Source organism: Dipodomys merriami, unplaced genomic scaffold (assembly GCF_024711535.1).
Source record: "Dipodomys merriami isolate MVZ:Mamm:240054 unplaced genomic scaffold, mDipMer1.0.p SCAF_20, whole genome shotgun sequence".
In the NCBI taxonomy this organism is placed as follows: domain Eukaryota; kingdom Metazoa; phylum Chordata; class Mammalia; order Rodentia; family Heteromyidae; genus Dipodomys; species Dipodomys merriami.
In genome coordinates, this window is record NW_027203382.1 from 18,460,030 (window position 1) to 18,477,980 (window position 17,951).

The 17,951-nt window shown below is 35.0% G+C and overlaps 1 protein-coding gene across 2 annotated transcripts in view; it reads left to right on the forward strand.

Moving 5' to 3' along the window:
* Nucleotides 1–17,951, forward strand: part of Edil3 (EGF like repeats and discoidin domains 3) — a 417,822-nt gene that overhangs the window by 362,544 nt on the left and 37,327 nt on the right. The gene's annotated exons all lie outside the window — the stretch shown is intronic.

The following is a 17,951-nucleotide window of genomic DNA, read 5'->3' on the forward strand; positions in this document are numbered from 1 at the left end:
TTTCTTTTTCTTTCTTTCTTTCTTTCTTTCTTTCTCACTCTCTCTCTCTCTCTCTCTCTCTCTCTCTCTCTCTCTCTCTCTCTCTCTCTCTCTCTCTCTCTCTCTCTCTCTCTCTCTCTCTCTCTCTCTCTCTCTCTCTCTCTCTCTCTCTCTCTCTCTCACACACACACACACACACTTTCTCCATGAAAAGGAGAGAATCTTTTACATGTCATTGGTCTAGGGAAATACATACACATGACAAAGAGATAAGAATTATGAACTGAAATATTTTATGTGTGATGAGGTTTTCTAATTTAATCTATTTTTTTAATTGTGAGAATACAGTACAGAAGAGTTACAATTACATGGGCAAGATAACGAGTACATTTCTTATCAAGCATTGTTGCCTCCTCATTGTTTCCCCTTCCCATCTCTTCCCAACTCCTCCCCTCCTCCCACCCGGTCCTCCCCCCACCCCTCCACCGAAGTTAAGTTCGTTTTTCAGCATAATGACTTGTACATCTCATTGTTACAATGGGTCCACCTGTATCCCTAATTAAACGATTTGTTTTTTCCCTTCCCCTCCACAAATTATACCAACATCAAATATAGTGAAAGTACGGTAATCTAATTTTTAATGAATATATCCCAATGGAAAAAAAGTTTTCTTGAAAAACAAAAATGAAACATTCTTTCTTTTGTATATAGTTTAGCTGGAAATACATGTAGTAGATCCAGGTTTTCTCTCCAGGCAAGAAGTAATTTGTAAAGAACTTAGCAATATGGTGTTGGTAAATAGTGTTTTTTTCTGATAAAATGACATTCAGAAAGGGAATATGCAACAATTTCCAAACTCCAGATTTTAAGAATTTTATTCAGATCATTCTTTTCTTCAGCCAGTATAAGAAAAAAAAAGAAACAATATAAAATGAGGCCTTTCAATACCAACATTTGTGGTCTGAATATAAAGGGAAAAAAATAGAGACGTTGATCTTTTTTTCTTTCTTCCTTCCTTTCTCCCTTCCTTCCTTCCTTCCTTCATTCCTTCCTTCCTTCCTTTCTCTCTCTCTCTCTCTCTCTCTTTCTTTCTTTCTTTCTTTCTTTCTTTCTTTCTTTCTTTCTTTCTTTCTTTCTTTCCTTCCTTCTTTCCTAACTACACCTTTACACAAAAAACATCCTAGAAAAGTAGAAAAGTTGAACAGGATGAAAGACATCATGCAATAGTTCTTTGCTGAATTTTTGTTAGTTCTGTTTCCTAAATATCAGTATCAAGTTGTTCAGATACAAGGTCTCCTGTTGTATTTGAGGCCAAGCCTAATTGACAGCAAATGGTTTACACACCACAACTGTATGCACAGAGTTGGACCTGTATTCATTAACTTTCATGGGGTTTATGTGATGTTAAATAAAAGTGAGAATCTAAGAGGTGTGATCAAAGAAGAAAAACATGTTGCTGGATGAAATTTGGAAACAGATGGTGAATTGATGAAGCAGAATCACTTAGTGTGATTAGTTACCAGAAAGTACATTTAGCTTTTTCCAATTAAAAAAAGATTTAACTACTTCATTGAACTCTTCCTCCCCAATAAAGAAGGACTTTTTTGATGTCAAGTATCTCTTGATTGTGTTATAATGAAAACCAATTTCTTACAGCTCAACTAGATATGAAAAGGAAGTAGGCATAAACTAGTTGATTTTGGGATTCTCACACTCTGAAACTGAAATATGCAACAGAGAGATAACATTTAAGAGGCAAGAAACATGAATGTTTAATCAGAAGCAAAGCATCAGAGTCTGAGAAATTTGACTAAATGAAATTACTTTGAACTGTACATGTATGTTCTGCAGAAATGGTTCACACTGCCTTCCCAAAGATAAGGATTTACACTTAGTATCATGGTCAAAGTAATGAGTACATTTCCTATTGAGCATTGTTGCCTCCTTTGTTTTCCTTCTACCATCCTTTCCCTCCCACCTCCACAACTAACCCCCAAACTCCCCTCACCCCTTGACCCCCCTCACCCCACCAAAGTTATTGTCAGCCTGTATCCCTATTTAAGCATTTTGTTTTTTCCCTACAAGATGCAGGGCACCAACATAAAATACAGTGAAAACAAGGGTTATACCATAAGGCAGGAACATACAAAGAAAAAAAATTACATGATACATTATAAATATATTAGAAACAATAGCAAGAAAAAAAATATTTGTTTCACTATCTTGGGGTTCATTTCACTTAACATCATCTTATATGGTCATATGTGCATAGCTTTTGACCTTTTGTACTTGGCGTACTCATGTATTAGTGATTACAATTAGAAATATCAGAAAATTCTTTTGGTCAAATTGTGTCCTTTGCTTGGGGTATTGTGATAGTAAAAAGAGATAACCTTAACACATAGGGATGGAGAAGCATTAAAAAAAATCAGTGAGTATCTTGATCTTTATCCAAGTGAGCTGATCTTTTCTTGTGTGTAAAAGAACAGATGGAGAGAAGCTATTGCTTTTCTTTGAGCATTTGTTAAAATTAAACAGGAGCTTAGTTCCTAGTGTTTAAGTATCTTAGGAAGAACAGTAATGCCACTTCTAGAGACCTATTCAATTATCCTGAGCTACATGAAAGTTAAAGTAAACAAAATAAAATTTACTTTGTAACCCTGTCAAATATGCAAAGACTTAATATTTCATATTGTTTTTTCTCTTAAAATAATTCTTCAATGACTTAAATATACACTAAGTCAGATGGTTCTCAAACTGACGAACTGAACAATTCTACAAATGGTGATCCTTTCTCTTGGTCTGGGATTTAGAAATGTGGTTTTTGTTGGCCATTGTGTATCTGTTATTTTTTTTTTATACCTGGGCCTTTTTCACTATTGGATTTATGTTGCTGTTATTTTGGCCTATGTTGCTTCTCAAGATCATTCCTGCTTTGATTAAATATAAAGAGAAACTGCTTTAAAATACACTTTACTATAGAATTTCATCTCTGTGAGGGAAAAAAGAAATCCCTAGCCCTTTCAGTTGACTCAGCTCTATATGGAAATAGTACAGGAACAGTTATATAAGAAATTAGGAACGGTAGCTGTGAACTCTTTTACAGGAGATTGAAGAGCTCAGAGAGGAAACATGGCTGTCTAGGGATGCCAGGCAATAAATGACAGGAGTCCTATTGAATCTACTCTGCCTACTTTACAGAGAGAGAGAGAGAGAGAGAGCTCTTCTACCTAATGCCCAGCTATATCATATTGAACTATCAGTAAAACCAGACATTCATTCTAGAGACAAACATTAAAGATGGAGCAGTTTCTTTGAAGGTAAAGTGGGTTTTTTAAAATACTTTGTTTTGATTTATTTTCATTTCTTTTCAACTATGTGCCTCACACTTACAAAGAAGATACTTAGGGCTGGGAAGTTGGCTCAGTGGTAGAGCGCTTGCCTTGCATGCATGAGGCCCTGGGTTCGATTCCTCAGCACCACATAAGCTGGAAAAAAAAGCCGCAAGTGGTGCTGTGGCTCAAGTGGTAGAGCACTAGCTTTGAGCTGAAGAGCTGAGGGGCAGCTCCCAGGCCCAAAGTTCAGGCCCCACGACCGGACTCCCCCCCCCAAAAAAAAGAAGATACTTAGCCACGTGAACTAAGCCTGCAGTCTCTTCTTGTATTGATTGTTTTTTGAGAGAGGGTGTTGCTTTACATCAAGGCGGATCTGAACTGAAGTTTCCTCAGAGTGCATCCTTATGTTGCTGAGTATAACAGGTACACACCACTGTGCCCAGTCATTGTATTTTCTTTGTAGTGGAAATAGAAGGTGCAGACCGCTACCCCTATGCATTGTTGAGATGCAGTCTCCAGAAATTATTTTTGCATGAGCTGGCCTCACAACTTGATCCTCTAATCTCTGTCTTGAAAGTAACTAGAATTACAGGCAGGAGCTGCCATTCCTGGTAGAAGCAAAGTTGTAATCGATCATTTCTTTATTCTGTCTGAAAATTTATTGACATATAATAAAAAACTGATACTTTGCATGTTTCTTTAGAAAAGAAATCACCTGAGTCAGAAAAATAAGATTATTACTCTTTTTTGCATCAGTAGGTTTTGTAATTATGGATTATTTCACTGAGCAATTGGATAAGAAAACAAATCACTGGAAAATTTCAGCAAAGAAATGTGTTGATTTTGGCTGCCTAAATGCTGTTGAGTTTCTTTTCTCCATATGCTATGAACAACAACTTATAAAGACGCCTTTATTATCACTTTTAGTGTAGATTTAAATGTTGGTACCCAAACAAGACTGTTCAATTTCAACTAGAACCCTTTCAAATAAGTACATGCTGTGTGGTCAGGCAGTCATACCCTATCAAAGAGAATTCTGTATATTTTCACAGTGTTCAACTTGGGAGCCAGAGCCCAAGCTCCTCTTTGCTTTTCAGTAGACATTTATTTATAGCATAACCAATACTATTTGAGATTTTATTACTCATATATGTATGCATTTATCTATCTAGCTAGCTAGCTAGCTAGATAGCTAGCTATCTACATTCCCTAAAAGATTTTTGGACAAAAATAATTTGAACAAAACATTTTGCATTAACTTTCTTAGGTTCAGATAATATATAATTATTTCCTCAGGAATTAATGACATAAACTTTGGATACAACTGATGAGTCTTCATGTATTGCACAGACACATGGACAATGAGGCACAGTTTTAGTGGCCATTTAAAAGTTTAAGTTATAAGAAGCAAATATTCTTTGAAAGATAAACCCCAGCTACACAAAAAACTTCTGCACTTTTTAGAAATGAAAAAAAATGATATTTTAGCAACTGTATTTTTCCAGTACACCTAAAAGTGATCTAGGAGCTTTCTCTGCAGCATTTCTCCAGAAATTCTGGTGAAAAATGTGCTACATATTTTGAAAAATAGTAAACATTAAAATGTCAGCATGCTAATGTCACCAGAAGTTACAGATAGAATTCTATTTGGTAGGCTGGCTCCCTCAAAAGATTTACATTTACATCAGACCTTATGAAGGTATACTCCATTTCAAACAGGCATAAAAATGCACTGGAATGCTTTCGGTACTCACAGATTATGTATTAGTAATGGACTTTTATGTTAGTTGTGAATGAAACAAGAAGTGATTGCTATAAAACTTCACAAATGGAGACTGCACAGTTTTAGAGATAAACATAAGATTGAAAAATAGAAATGTAACACTGAATAAAAGGTAGGTCTTGCCAGGTGCTGGTGCCTCATGCCTGTAATCCTAGCTACTCAAGAGGCTTAAACCTGAGGATGACAGTTCAAGGCCAGCCTAGGCATAAAAGTCCCAATTAAAAGTCTCCAATTAAAAGTCTCCAATTAACCACTAGAAAACTAGAAGTTGCACTGTGGCTCAAAGTGGTACTCAAGCACTAGCCTTGAGTGAAAAATCTCAATGTCAGTGCTCAGGACCTGTGTTCATATCCCACGACCAATCCAAAAATATAAGAAAAAGGGGTAGGTCTGGAAAAGTTTAATAATCTCAGTTTACAAAGACCCTAAAATCCAGACAGATTAAGATATTTATTTATGTCAAGTGTATGGTGAGAACAAAATTTTTTTCAGGTTTAATATTGCTCCTTTAAGTTAATATCTTGATTCCTTAGGCAGTCAATTTGTTAACTTACTCAACATGCTTACATAGAGAGACAGTCACATCAGAAACTAGGTCAAACTTTCCATTCCAGTCTCTTTTTCCATCCCAACTCTGCTTCAACCATGTCCATTCTTCCTCTTCTCCAAAGATAATCCTTTGAAAGATACTTTACACTGGCAATCGTACTTCTTGTATGAGATGTCCTTAATCCTCCATACTCAGAATTTCCTGGATTCTGCTAGCTCTTTACTCACCAAAAATTTGAGTCCAGGTACTTCAAGTAGTTGGACTCCTGTAAGACTCTACACTTCTGTGCTGTCACCTGTGTATACAAGTCTGCTTCTCTCACAGTTCACAGAGATTCACAATGTGGTTATGGTAAACTGAGGGTATAGCACATAGTAGACATGCAGTAAACTGCACAACTAATATTTGTATACAGTAAAGTCAAATCAAACAGAGATATCTTTTATCAATTCAGTTGTGGAACAGAGAAGCAAAGGGATTTGTACATGGAAAGAAAACTTCTAAAATTGTGTTTATATTTTGCAAATGAGATTTAGAGTAGTTAACTTCGTCCTTAAGGTTACCAAGCTAATGCATAATATATTCAAGATTAAAATCTAATTCTAGTTTTAGTGAGACATCATAAAAAATATAATGGAAATGTTGTATAGAAACTACACAACTTGGATATTTAGAACATTATCATTGCATGAAAACATAAAAATATGCAAGTATAGGAAATACTAAATAAATGAACTCTTATGTAAGCTATTGTTTTTGTTTGATTTTATGGTTTGATATATATATATAGTATATATATATAGTATATATATATATATATATATATATATATATATATAGTATCTTAAGCAAGATGAAATGATACTACACATTTGAAATACCTGAGTATTTATCTTCCAAAGCACTAAAACTATCCCTTGTTTTTCTCAGTTACTACTAATCTTGTTTTCAAGATTTGATTTTCATGTTCTGCATTGCAACACTGAACTTTTAGTGCGACTTTATTTTTATTTTTTCAAAAACCATATTTGAGTTTAGAAGCTAAAGACACATTAATGGCAACATTAGGGTGACATAGCCAAATATAAACCTTAAAAATTTATATGTATATATACATAAACATATGCATATATGTTTTTCATATAGTCACAGCAGGAAGATTTTTAATTGTGTGAATTAAGAGAGTGAATTTATACGTAATATTGTGTATGTGTGTGTGTGTGTGTGTGTGTGTGTGTGTAAAACCTAGCAACACCTGGTGTTAAAAACATAAAGCAATCAGCAAGAGAGTACAGGCATAGAATTCAGGCTAATTCACTTCCTTAGAAAAGATAAGATGTGGGCTGGGAAGGTGGCTTAGTGGTAGAGTGCTTGCCTTGCATGCATGAGGCTTGGCATTGCATAAGCAGGAAAAAAAAAGCCAAAAGTGGCACTGTGGCTCAAACAGTAGGGTGCTAGCCTTGAGCTGAAGAAGTGAGGGATAGCACCCAGCCCCCATGACAACAAACAAACAAACAACAAACAAACAAACAACAAACAATTGATTTCAGGAACAAAGACAAGCAAGGAATTTTATAATAAAGGCCGTTATTTATCTTTTTTGTTTTATTTCTATATATTTTTATTGTAAAGTTACTATATGGAAGGGTTACAGTTATGTGATTAAAATAAGAAGCATATGTCCTATTAAGCATTGTTACCGCCTCCTTTGTTTTCCTCTACCATCCCTTCCTTCCCTAACTCCCCGATTGCTCCCTCCACCACCACCAACGCCTTACCCCAAGTTGTAAAGTTCCTTTTCAACATAGTGTCTTGTATATCTCACTTTACAATGGGTCAACCTGTATCCTTATTTAAGAATTTTGTTATTTATCTTCCCCTCCACCACATTAGAAAAATGTGTATACAAGATGTAGGGCACCAGAGTCAAATACAGTGAAAATAGAGGTTATACCATGGGGGAAGAACACGTAAAAGAAAAAAAAATCACATAGTACATTATTAATAAATTATAAACAACAGCAAGAAAGATAAAACCACTTGTGTCCCTTTCTTGGGGTTCATTTCTCTTAGGATCTTCTTATATGGTCATATATACATAGCTTTTGATCTTCCTGCTTGTCCTAGACATATACTAGTTATTGCAATTGAAGAAAACCATAGAACCTTTGTTTCTTTAGGCATGGCGTACTTCACTTAATATAATGTTTTCCAGTCTTTCCACTTCCTAACAAATGAGGCGATGTCATTCTTTCTGATGGAGGCATAGAATTCCATTGTGTATATATACCACATTTTCTTGATCCATTCATCTACTGAGGGGCATTTGGGTTGGTTCCATATCTTAGCTATGGTAAATAATGCTGCAATAAACATGGTTGTGCTGGTAGCTTTAGTATGGTCTTGTTTGTAATCATTTGGATAAGTACCCAAAAGTGGGATTGCTGGGTCATGGGGGAGCTCTATGTGCAGTCTTCGGAGGAACCTCCATACTAATTTCCAAAGTGGTTGAACAAGTTTACACTCCCACCAGTAAGGCAATAGGGTTCCCTTCTGTCCACATCCTATCCAGCATCTGTTGTTATTAGAGTTCTTGATTATAGCCATTCTAACTGGGGTGAGGTGGAATCTCAATGTTGTTTTGATTTGCATTTCTTTTATGGCTAGATTGGTTGAGCATTTCTTCATATGTCTATTGGCCATCCTTCTTTCCTTTTAAGAGAAGTGTCTCTGTAAGTCTTTAGCTCACTTATTTACTGGACAGTTGTTTCTTTGAGGATTGTTATTGGGGGATTTGATTTTTTGAGTTCCTGGTATGTTTTAGATATGAGACCCTTGTCCATTGTATGGCTAGTGAAGATCTTCTCCCAATCTTTCTATTGATCTTGCTAGCTATGTCCTTTGCCATGCAGAAGCTCTGCGGTTTCTTGCAATCCCATTTGTCCAAACTTTCTTTGATTTATTGTGTTTCTGGATCTCTATTAAGAAAATTTTGGCCTATGCCAAGGAGACTTACAGTTTCTCCTATTCCATCCTATATTTTTTTCATGGAGTCTGCTTTTATTTCAAGGTCTTTGATCCATTTGGAGTTGATTCTGGTGCAAGGTGATATATAAGGATCTAGTTTTAGTTTTCTACAAGTGATTAACCAATTTTGCCAACACCATTTACTGAAGAAGCTTTCTTGTTTCCATTCTATTTTTTAGCTCCCTTACCGAAGATTAGATGGCTATAGGTCTGTAGGTTCATTTCTGAGTTTTCAGTTCTATTCCATTGGTCCTCAGGTCTGTTCTGCCATCTTCCTCCGAATACTCCCAGGATCTTGTATTTAAAGAATCTCATGGACTCCACTTCCAAATTACTTGAGCTGATCCGAAACTTTGGGAAATTAACAGAATATAAAATTAACCTTCAAAATCAATGGCTTTTCTCTATGCCAACAATGAAAAGAGCACGGCTGAAATCAGGAAAGCAACTTCTTTTGTAATAGACCCACAAAAAATAAAATACTTAGGAGTTAACCAAAGAAATGAAGGACTTCTACGATGAAAACTTTAAAATCCTGAAAAAGGAAATTAAAGCAGAACTCAGGAAGTGGAGAAACCTCCATGCTCCTGGATTGGAAGGGTTAGCATTGTGAAAATGACAATACTGCCAAAGGCTATCTACATATTTAATGTGATAGCTATCAATATTCCAACCTCATTCTTCAATGAAATAGAAGAAGCAACCCAAAAATTCATATGTAACAATAAAAGACAGCAAAAAAAAAAAACTTAGCAGAAAGAACTGTGCTGGAGGAATATCAATACCAAATTTCAAACACTACTACAAAGCCATAGAAACAAAAACAGCTTGGTACTGGCACAAGAACAGACCAGAGAACCAATGGAATAGAACCGAAGACCCAGAAATGATCCCACAGAACGATAGGCACCTAACCTTCAATAAGGGAGCTAAAAAAAATAGAATGGAAGAAAGACAGCCTCTTCAGTAAATGGTGCTGGCAAAATTGGTTAAACACCTGTAGAAAACTAAAGCTAGAAACTTATATGTCATCCTACACCAGAATCAACTCCAAATGGATCAGAGACACTGACGCAAAAGCAAACACCCTGAAAACATTACAGGAATTAATATGAGAAACTCTAGGACTCCTTAGCACAGGCCGGTATTTTCTTGACCCAGAAACAACAAATCAAGAAAGGTTGGACAAATGGGATTGCATGACATTTCAGAGCTTCTGCATGGCAAAAGACATAGCTAGCAAAATCAATAGAAAGCCCATGGATTGGGAGAAGATCTTTACTAACCATACAATAGACAAAGTTCTCATATCTAAAATATACTTAGAAGTCAAAAAATTAAATCCCCCAACAACAAATACTCAAAGACACAAACACCTAATTAATAAGTGGACTAAAGACAAATAGAAACTCTTCTGAAAAAGAAATAAGACACATGAAGAAATGTTCAACTTCTCTAGCCATAAAAGAAATGCAAATCAAGAAAACATTATTTATCATTTAGTATTATTTAGTATCATTTAGTATATGAAACCCAACTATTTCTTAGAGCTTTCTGGACACTGAACCCACAACAAATATTATAATTAAATTAACTTGTCACTAAAAAACTCACAAGCCACACATCTTATTCACAACCACAAATGAATATATGAATAAAGATCTTTAGGGAATATTTTGTCCAAGAACAATATTTTAAACAAAAATGTACATTTTCCTAGGGGTGTTCATACTGAGAATTGCTAATGTAGAGGAATCATTGTACCATAACAGAATATTGCAAGTCTTATGTAACTCTTGAAAGACTTCATTTATATTTATTCCTCTTCAAAAATTTGCCCATGCAGAAGGACATCACACAGATTTACCACAAAAGAGAATCTACAATCATCAAACAGAAAGAGTATTACCTATTGTGCTGCATGTACCTTTACCTTGAGCTGGAATAGAAGAAGAAAGAATCGAGTTAGTCTTTAAGGAGAGAACCAAAGAAATGTTCAGCGCATGAATACTATCCTCACTTAGTAATGTGGTAACCAACTGTCTCTGTCCTTCAACAATGGACATACTTTGTCATAAGCAGATTCCCTCTGGGTGTGAATGGGCTATATTTTAGGCCAGGGACAATTGAGGAGCTGATGAATTCTGGTGCAGCCCATGCCCTCAGGTCTTCATTAATTCAGATGAGTCCAGGATAATGATCTCTCTGGTTTCTGGCCTGTGTAAATTTACAGCACCCACAAGTTGCAACTAGATAAACATCCACATACCTGTCTTCATGTGCACTTGAAAGTTTATACTTCACAGCCTTAGATTCTGAGACATACTTTTTTTATCATCATGGTGGGTATTGAAGCCCTGAACATAGAAACTCACAGCTACAAGTTTCAGCTTTTCTGATGGTTAATTGGAGATAAAAAATCTATGATTAACTTTTCTTCTTGGGCAGCCTTCAACCTGTGATCCTCAGATCTCAGCCTCCTCTGTATCTAGGATGACAGATGTGAACCAGGTTCACAGACCAGTACTCAGCCCACACAGCACTTTAAACTGCTATGTTGTGGATTATTGAATTATTCCTCTGGCCCAAATCCTACCTTGCTTTATTCATATATTCATAAATTTAATCATATCATTTTCTGTGAGAGGAGAATTCATCCACTGAAAGAGACAGAGCTTTCCCCTCATCTCTGCTCCATAATGTGTGTGTGTGTGTGTGTGTGTGTGTGTGTGTGTGTGTGTGTGTGTGTGTGTGTGTTTGTGTGTGTGTGTGTGTCCTTGCAACTTCAGTTGCTATTTTTTTTTTTGGCCAGGCATTGCCAAACCTTTTTGCAGTCACCATTTCATGCCCTGTCTTTCTTATGTACTTTGCTTCCTATCAATAGGCCTTGGTGGGTTTCTCTAATTCCAGCTTCTTTCTAACAGCAGCTCATCTACTCTGCTCTTCTTGGGTCCTTGAAGATTAATATCATCTAATTTCCCAAAGTTTGTTGGACAGCCTACTCTGACCTATTCTCCTAAGTCTATACTTCTCTTGTCTGGTCTGTTTAGTCAATATTGAATTGAGATTGGCTTTTCTAGTTAGAAAAAAGGGCCAAACTGTCTTTCTTCACTTTGTTTTCTGATCTTAAAACTTCTTGGCAAAATGGCATTTGATTTACTAATTCTGAAGCTACTCATGGCTCAAATCGTTTTTGTGGGTTCCTCTCTAACCTGGATGTGTTATAAGCCCTATTATTCCTGAGGGCTGTTGTTGGATTCAGTTTGGTACTCTCTGCCATTATTTAAACTCTGATTCAATTATATGAACAGAGCAATGAGTAAGAGACAGAGCAAGAAAGAGATAGGAACAAAGAAATCAAAAAAAAAAAAAAAAAGAAAGAAAGGAAAGCAGAAAGGTCCTGTCTTTTCACTTACATTTTATCCCTTGATTTTTATTGTTAGGCTTTGAATCTAGGCATCTTTTTTCCATGCCATGCTACTTACAAAGCTTGCATGTCATTCTGGCTAATTTAATCTGTTATTTTCAAGGTTTGTACTGAAAAATACTGCTGAATTCACAGTGATAGAAAGATAAACATGAAATTCTTAATGTTCTACATGAGAGTACTTCTCTCAGGAGACCTGCATATTCATTCAAACATTTTTTTAGATATTTTCACATCTTCCTCACTTATCTGTGAAAAGAAGTTGATTCTGCAATATTAAGAACATAATCAGCTGTTGATGTGCCCAGAGGGTGTAGAGAGAAGTTGAAGGATCCCACTATGAAGTGGTACTGTACTGTGTTTGGGGTAAGAGGTAGAAAAAGAAAAGAATAGCCGGGCGCTGGTGGCTCACGCCTGTAATCCTAGCTACTCAGGAGGCTGAGATCTGAAGATCGCGGTTCAAAGCCAGCCCCGGCAGGAGAGACCGTGAGACTCCTATCTCCAATAAACCACCAGAAAACTGGAAGTGGCGCTATAGCTCAAGTGGTAGAGCACTCGCCTTGAGCTGAAGAGCTGAGGGACAACGCCCAGGCCCAGAGTTCAAGCCTTACGACTGACAAAAAAAAAAAAAAAGAAAAGAATATTATTATCTGAACTTTCCCCATTTTCAATGTTGATGACAAAAATCCACACAATAGAATATGAATGTCTTACCCTTCTGGGTAATGCTATTTTTTTTTTCATCTAGGTTAAAGGTTATAGGCCTATCACCACAACCTTCAGCTCATGACTTCCTTAGCACCAGAAGTAATTTGAGAATCTAAGAATCAGGGTCATGTTGAAGTACTGGAGCTTTTCTTAGTTCTATCATAGTCATCACCATCTCTATCACATGCCAAACTTGCAAAAACTGTGGAAATTTGCTGTTTGTTTGCGATCATCTGTATCTTTATCATCACACAACTATTTATATAGTGTCTTGCTAGGTTTCAATCTTAATCCCAAGGGTTCACATTCTACCCAAACCACCCACCATTCTTCTACTTGGATTTTCTTGGCACTCCCATTTTCCTCATACATTTTTAGATCAGTTTAGCACATTTCTCTAGATTACCAAGGAAATTTTAGTTGAACATGCTTCAAATTTTAGAGAGACAGTAATAACTGAATACCTCTTTATAATACAAGATTTTATAATGTATTTTATTCACATAATGAAATATGTTCTTTCTTTTCATCTGTGTAGCTACTATGAAATGTGACTCATAATTTGACTGTTCAAATCATTTTTATAAGAACATGAAATTCTGTTTAAATATTTACTCTGTAAGATTAGTTATTGTAGCTAATAGGTCTTTAAAATTTAGACTTTCTAGTTGGATAAGAGTAATAGGATGAAATGTCAATGATTTCTTCATAGTGATCTTGCTGAGGAGCCTTGCTAAAATGTTATCTGATACAGATTTTGTAATCTTCCCCTTTTCTATCAAACTGTGTATTCATAACAGCAATTTTTCTTTTCTTCTTTCAAAATGGATCAAGAAAATGTGGTATATATACACAATGGAATTCTATGCCTCCATCAGAAAGAATGGCATTGCCCCATTTGTTAGAAAATGGAAAGACTTGGAAAAAATTATATTGAGTGAAGTAAACCAGGCCCAAAGAAACATAGGTCCCATGGTTTCCTTATTTGCAATAACTAGTATATGTCTGAGACAAGCAGAAAAGGTCAGATAAGTTGATGTTAGGGAAATGAACCCTAAGATAAATGCTAATTATTTTTGCTGTTTTTCCAATAAAAATCTTCCATAGAATGTTTAAGACAAGTGATGAAAGGGGCATGACATACACTGTGAGACTTTTATGTGGCTTTACAACCTCAGCCTACATTTATTGCTCATGGTAAATGTAGGTGATGGGAGTTTATTATTCATTAAAGAAAATTACATTGTATTTCTCATTTTTGAAGCTAAGTCTTTGAGAAACTTAAGGGAAACAAACATTTCTGGAAAAATTATCCAGAAGAACTAAGAATGAAATTTTTTTACAATAAAAAACTAAACTTTTGAAGGACACTATTGTTATATGTAGAAGCTAAATTTGGTTTGCAAAATCATAAGCAAATATATAAGATGGAATGATCATATATACAAATGTATCCAATGAAATATAGTAGATTCAAGAGAAATCTCAAATTGAATGCTAAAAGCAAAGTACATCAAAACAAAGCACTAGGAAATGGGTATTCACAAAGGGAAGGGATGGGAAGGGGAAACAAAGGAGGAGGCTACAATGCTTGATAAGAAATGTACTCATTATCTTGCCCATGTAATTGTAACCCCTCTGTACAGTATTTTCACAATAGAATAAATAAAAAATAAAATAAAATAAATAATACTTATTGAAATGAAAAAAATGAATAAAAATAGGATGGGTTAGGATGAAGAGAAGAGGGCTTGACAATTGAAACACAGAAAAGAATCCAATGAATATCTTACAAAATTAAGAATCGTGAGGGAAAGGTTGGGTTGGGGAGAATTGGGGGGAATGCTGATAGAGGTGATATTAGTCAAGATATATGGTATTCATAAACTGCTTTGTTAGATAGCAACTCCTTTGTACAACTAGTTAGAGATAAACATAAAAAATTAAAAAGCAAATGAAAATTTAGATTAAATAGGAAAAATCTAAATACTTTATGCCAGAAATTTAAAGTATAATAAAATTAAACATTCTAAGCATTCACACAGTGAGAACAAAAGAGAGGATATTCTTAGGAGAGGAGCACAAAGTCTCAATCACTATGTGTGCATGATAATATAAAATGATGTTTATCAAAATGAACTCAAAGAAATGGAAACAAGAGGTTTTTTATTGTACTGCTTACAGTTATTTCTTTTTTCTTTCTTTTTTCCTCCTTTGGTTTATTCCCTGTTGTCACTATTTTTGTATTTCTGTACCCTCTGTCTTGTGTATAAGTTTATCTGGTTAGGAGAAGGAAAGGGTAATCACAGAAATGGTGGGACAAAGGGTAAACCAATTCAGCAATGATATTCATTGGATCCTATGTTGGAAATGAATTTTACAACTTTGGGGTGGATGGATGGGAAAATGAGGAATGGGATAATACTGTTCAAAAAGAAATGTACTCATTATCTCACTTGCATAACCACAACACTTCTGTACATCACCTTTACAATAAAACTTAAGTTAGAAAATGCAGAAAAGATACATTACCAGAAGCTAATAAAAAGAAAACAATTTAAATATAATTGTATTGTTATTATTAAGATGCTGTACAGAGGGTTTACCATTTCACAATTCAGTAATGCATATATTTTTCTTTGGGGCACCTCTTCATTCTCTTTCTCCAAGTTATCCTCTCCTGTCTCTGCTCACAAGTTGCATTTCCACATAGTGTATACTAAATACCATGATTGCATTTGTTCACTCTTCTTTCCTTTTTTTCTGCATGTCTTTGGCCCTCCTAAGAAGGAAATAGGAAACAAACTAATAACTATCAAACAATCCATGTATACACAAACACCACCAGCACTACCAACAACAAAAAATAACCCATTTTTTCTGTTTCCCAGAATTCATTTTAATAAATAAATTGTTCAGAAAATGAAAGTACAATGAAACTTGATTTTTATAGTTAAAGACACATTATCAGAATATACTAAAAAGAAAATATAAAAACCTATATGTTCAGAGAAACTGAAATAAGGGAAAAATTTAAAAAGAAACTGAATATTATCTTAAAGACAATGATTCAGCCTCACATCTTTCAAAAAAGCATATATTCCATGTTTTATACAAAGTATTGCAACGAAGAAAAAGTAATAAAAGCTTCTTAAATTCTTTTGTGACACCATTATGCCCTGGTGCCAAAACAGGTGAAGGGAGCCAAGAAAATTATCAGAAATTTCACTTGTGAATAATGATGCAAGTGTTCAGTAGAACATTGGTAATGAAGTTCACCAAAGTTTAAATATTTTTAATAGTAAATAATAATTTATTTCAGGAAATTTTAATTAAACAAAATCATCATGCTATAATCACTAAGTTAGGTTATTAAACCTTGAAGGTACAAATGTAGTTTACAGAAATAACATAAGTTGTCATAGCCATCTTAGATCATTATTTGTTCTTATCTTATGAGATTAAATTTTTATATATGTTCCTTCCAAAAACCATCACACTTTTAGACAATAATAAAAACATCTGTACCAAGAGGTAACAACAATGACATTCATCACACTAATTAAAAAACTGTAAACAACCAAATATTCGTGACATGAAAGGGGTTTGGTATAAATGAACATATGACTGTAATAGTAACATACTGAGACTGAAATAGGTTCAGAAAAATCCTAAATGAAGTTATTTTTATAAATTTTATAGCATATTGGAAGTGTTATTCTGAAAGTATATATTATATCTGACAAATACATATTTTTACAAATCCTAACTATGTATGGTGTGTTCATATGTATATCTTTGGGAAGGGAAGGGAAGGGTACAGAACTTGAGTTGAAAAGTACAGCAGTGGAACTCACTGGACATTGATGAAAGTGCACTATACACTCCTGGGTGGAGATGGGAGGGAAGGACTGAGAGAGAAGGAAGAAACAGAAGGCAGTGTACAAAAGGTAATGCACTCATTACCTGATTCATGTAATTCCAACCTTTCTGTACATTGCCTCTATAATAACAATAAATGAAATTAATTAAAGATAAAGTAAGAATAAAAATACACAGTAAAAAACAAATCCTGGTTATGCATGATTGGCAACTTCAGTTGGGAAAATATAAGGACAAAATAGTAGGTATTGTCAATTTTGGATTCCTTGGGTTCCTTAGTTTGGGTTTTGTAGCTTCAGTTTTTTGTTACATAAAGGAGAAATTTGAACGATTTATTGAACATGAATGGATATATTGTAAAATTTTATTTTATTGTTATTTTAGAGGTGATATACAGAGGGGTTACATTTACATGAGTCAGGTAATAAGTACATTTCTTGTCATACAGTGGCATGTGTTCCCTCATTCTCTCCCATTCCCTCCCTCCTAGCTCCAAACATGAGCTGTAAGGTTCACTTGCATCAATGGACAATGTGCTTCCCTGCTTCACTTTCATCCTTTTTTCCTTGAATTCTCTGCCCTCTCCCAAATTTAATAAACCAATTACTAAATAGGCAAGGGAGCTAAGGAGAGACTTCTCAGAAGAAGAGATAAGAATGGGAAAGAAACAAATGAGGAAATGCTCATCATTCCTGGCCATAAAGGAAATGCAAATCAAAACAACACTGAGATTCCATCACACGCGAGTTAGACTGAATTTTTTTTCAATTTGAATTTGAACAACAAAAATGATGGTGGGAATATGGAGGGGAAGAACCCTACTGCCCGAATGGTAGGAACCATTCTGGAAAGCAGTCTGAAGTTTCCCCCCCAAAACTAAACATAGACCTTTCTTATGACCCAGCCATACCACCCTTAGGCATCTACCATGAGCATCATAAACCAGGATATGATAGGAATACCTGCAACATCCATATTCATTGCCACACTATTCACAATAGTCATATGAAAACAACCAAGATGACCCACAATAGATGACTGGAGCCAATAAATGTGGTACTTATATACAATGGAACTTTACTCAGGTATTAGAAAGAATAAAATAATGTCATTTGCAGGGAAATGGGTGGAACTAAAAATTATTTTAAATGAAGTAAGCCAAGATCAGATAGACAAACAGCACATGTTCTCTCTTATATATGGGAGTTAGAACTAAACCTCTGGGATATGACAAATTACACAGAATTCTAGATACTCACA